Raw genomic sequence first — 4624 nt, forward strand, 5'->3', positions numbered from 1 at the left:
TTTCAGGTTAGTGAAACACATTTTGTGTCCTCTGGTCTGAAGATCAAGACCCTGAACCCAGGAGAAATCAAGCTTGTGTAGATGAAAACCAAGGATTCCATAGTTGGGTCACACTTTGTTTTTAGACTCTTATCTTATAACTACTTTGGATAAACTCAATAATGGTCTTCAAAAACCATCAACATCCTATTTCTAGAACCAGTAAATGTTATCTTAAATAGAAAAGGTGCCTTTGTGGATGTGACAAATTGGAGATTTCACAATGGTGAGATAACTGTGGATTATGTGAATGCAATTACACACCATCACAAACAACCTTATAAAAGGAGACAGGAGGAAAGAGAGACAGATGGAAGAAGAGAAGATCAGGAGAAGATGACTGTAGAGATTTGCATGATACAGCCACAAGCCAAATTCTAGCAGCTGCCAGAAACTGGAAAATGCAAGAAATGGATTTTTTTTTTTTTTTTTTACTGGAGACTCCAGAGGATGCACTGTACTTGCAACATTTTGATTTTATTTTGATTGTAGATAATTTTGCTTCAGAGTGAATTCCAGGATAGCCAGGGCTATGCAGGGAAATCCTGTCTCAAAACAAAGAAAACAACAGCAACAACAAAAAACCCTAAAAACAACAAAAGAAAGACTGGTTTTGCATATTTTTCCTCTATAACAGAACACATCTATGTCTTTGTAAGTCACCAAATTTATAATGACTTTATGTAGTATCTATAAGAATGTAGGCCAAAATATTTCTGGCTTAGGCTAATAATACTCATTGGAAAACATCAACCTTACCTCCAGGATTTTCCCCTAAGCTGGCTTTTATCTGATTTCTTAATGCTTCATTTCTTCATTCCAGCAGATCTGCATTCTCATGTTCATCAGTAAATAGATAATATGGACAGCTTAGTAACTGGCATCATTGAGTAAAGTCAAATGCAAGACTGTGAGAACAGGGGTGTTTCCATATAGTAGTCTTCTCCAAGGTTCATAAACTGTCTTACAAGGCTCCAGGCAGACAAAGGCAAAGGAGACAGGGAACCTCAGCTCATCTCCTCTTTGCTCATTTTCTTTGCAGAATATTCTTGTTAATTGGATTCCCAATTTTTTGGCTACAGAAAGCTAGCTCATAGACATGTCTTTATTTTTATTCAGCATTTTAAAATTATATGGCTATTTGTATGGTTATGTATACATGAGTGCAGTGCCTATGAAATCCAGAATAAGGTATCTAGATTCTCTGAAGATAGAGTCACAGGTAAGCTGCCCAATGAGGATGCTGGGTACCAAACTCTAGTCTTCTGCAAGAACCGTGTGTGCTCCTAACCACTGGTCCATCTCTTGAGACCTGGAAGCTTCTTCACTTACAGATTACCTGTTAGATATGTTTTGCTTTCTAGCCAATTATTATGCTGAATGCAGAAGCAAAACATCTGAACCTCAGTTAGACTTTGTTTCTCCCATGTCTAAATAAAGAGATCCACAGAGCCTAAGTCCTGTCAACAAAGGCAAATGGGGGAATTACTCTTCCAGTTCAGAGCCTGGCTGGCCCTCGCCAGCACAGACAGCATGTCCTCCCCAGAAGCAGAGAAAGAAAGGCTATTGAGAACTTTTCTTATCTGTTTGAAAAAAAAGTTTGTTTTTGTTTCTAGATGTTAAAGCCCAAAATGGGCCAGTACTGTAAATAAAACATGTGATCTCATTTGAAAAATTTATTATAAGGAATTTTGTTTATAATTTCATGCTCTCTAGTAATAATTAATTGGAGGTCTTCTGTGGTCCCCACAGACCCACCATCTTTCAGACTGTGGGGAAGGATGATCTAATCCAGTCTCTCCCCATCTCTTATCCTTGGCCAAAGAAACCATCTCCTTTCTGCTTTTGCTTTAGCTGACTTTGGGGGAAGTTACATGGATAATAAGTGGATAATAGGACTTGCCTATTAAAATGCTATTTGCCAAGTCTGTTGGTGACACTAAGATCAGAGCACCCCTTTGGCATTTCTGTAAATCTAGAGACTTTGCCATAACTGTTGGGAGCCTTTAAAGCTACAGTCCACTTTACCCCTTAAGTGCCAAGAGTGGAAGATTAATCAGCTGTTTAATGCAATAAGAGAAACACAGATACATGCATACACCAATATTCATGCAAAAAATACTAAAATGAGTTATAGCAATGTAAATAGTTAAAGTTGAAAGTGACTGAGCATTTTGTATGTGTGGACACGTTGCACAAATGATGTGGTTTTTTAAAAGCATAAATTATCTCAATCTTTTTAACAACTGAGTTAGTATAGACCAAACTGTGACAAATTTAATCCTTAAATCTCAGTTATTTACCCCACAAGGCTGATTGATACTCATGACTGATTTATCTCAAAAGGATGGTTGATTCTCTTGCTTGTCATGACTCAGGGATGCTAGGTAACTGATATTGGAAATATGACCTCTGTGGCAGGAAAGAAGGAAGTTCTAAGGGACTGCTTATCTACATACAAGAGACACATATCACTTCTGACTACAACTTATGAGGTAAACTTCATCTCACTATCTTTCCATTTCACACAAGGTACAAGAAATTCAACTTTCCTGTTATTCAAATGTGAGGATGGAGGAAAAAGAGAATAAGGAGCAGAATTCGTAACCACAGAACTACCTATTGCACAAGTGTTTTTAAAACATGTATTAGATGGCCCACAGAATCAACTAGGGTCTCATAGGGGCTTGTAAAGACTGAAGTGATAGTCACAGACCATCTATGGATCTGAGCTAGATCCTCTACATATATGTTATGCTTGCATAGTTTGGTGTTATTGAGGGACCCCTAAGGGTGGAAGTGGGGTATCTCTGACTCTTTTGCATGTAATTGGGATCTTTTTATTCCTACTGGAATTCCTTGTTCGCTCTTAATATGAAAACTTTCACCCAGTCTTACTATAATTTGTTTTGCCATATTCAGTTGGCATCTCTGGGAGGCCTGATATTTTTTAAAAGGGAAATTTGGAGGAGTGCATCTAGGGGAGAGGGGATATGGGGATAAATGGGAGGAGTGGAACTAGGAAAAACTGTGGTCAGGATGTAATGTATGTAAAGAACAAAAATAAAAACAAAACAAGAACAAACAAACAAAAACCCAAAGTCATACTGTGCTAGAGACATGCAGACAACAGAGGAAAAAGCAGGAACAAAGTGGTATATAACTTACCCAGTCATGCATCTAATACATCATCTAAAAAAGAAGCTAAGATTCAGACTTGGGCAATTTATATCTGACCTGTATATACATATGGTGTGCATGCATATACAGACACACATACGTGTTAACACACACACACACACACACACATTCACACACCCCCGGAGGTCCAGTTAACTGGACCAGGGGCTGTTGGATTAATGTACCCCGTGTACATAGCCAGGAGTGGATATTCAATGAAAGTATGGACCAAGATCTTTAGAGAATTCAAGGTCAAACCAGGAAGGATATTAAGTTATTTGATGCTTAGTTATTAAGACTAAAAGTCAGGATGGAAGCCAGAAAGGAAAAAGGAAGTAGGAGGATGATCTTTAAAGTCAAGAACCAGGACAGGACAGAGGAATGTGCTGGAAGCAACAGGGACTAGTCGGTGAATAGACGATGACCCCCAAAGATGCTTCTTACTTCTGCAGCAGGGGTGGGCATGGCTGACTTGCAGTCTAGGTAGGCAGCTAATAATAGGGTATTGTGCCAAGGTTATTCTCTCTGGGACTGTGCCTCCTTCTGAACCTGAGGGTTGACGATGGGATGTGTGTCCACCTTAGCAGGGGCAGATCACATAGTTTTGATTGAACCACCTTTGTGTGCCCCGTTTTCTTTCTCCTTACTGCTATTGAGTCAACCCCATGAGCTTTTCATTTCAAAGAGTGTATTTTTCAGTTCTTAAATTTTCACTTGATTTTTTCATGTCCTCTGTTCCTTTATGAAAGTTCCTATCCTTTTTATTGTGTCATATATACATAGTCTTACTACTTGTAATATTTTTGATAGTTTCAAAAATCCATGTGATTTTTGGGAGATACTATCTACAGAACATCTATTCTCCTATGAGTCCTAGATTATTTTTTAAACCTTTTACAACAAAAATATTCATTCTGGAGAATTTCATACAGGTGTGCAATGAAAACTGCTCACATCTACCTCACATTTACCTCCCTCTAAATCTCCCAATATACCTTCTAAAATATCCCTATCCCAACTTCATGGTGTTTTCTTTTCATAATTTTGATAGCCTACTGAGTGTGGTTGGTGCTTCCTGTGTATATAGATTTGGAGGTATTTGCTAGAGGGTTGCTGGAATCCTACCAGTCATTACAGTTCCCCCAAAGGACAGCTCTTCTTTCTGTAGCAACTATCAACTCCCAATGGCTTCTCAGTAAACACTGGGGCCCAGAGGCCATCTACTCTGCCTCTGCTGGAACTTTGATTGGCTGGCTCTCATGTAGCTTTGCTTTGTAGGTGACAACAGCGACCGTGAGATTACAAGTGTAGTAGCCATGTCTTGTCCATAAGACAGCATCTCAGCCCCCTCCTGTCGTCTGGTTCTTATTCTCTTCCTGTATCCTCTGGTGGTTTTCTCTGAGCC

Source organism: Apodemus sylvaticus, chromosome 1, assembly GCF_947179515.1.
Source record: "Apodemus sylvaticus chromosome 1, mApoSyl1.1, whole genome shotgun sequence".
Classification (NCBI taxonomy): Eukaryota; Metazoa; Chordata; class Mammalia; order Rodentia; family Muridae; genus Apodemus; species Apodemus sylvaticus.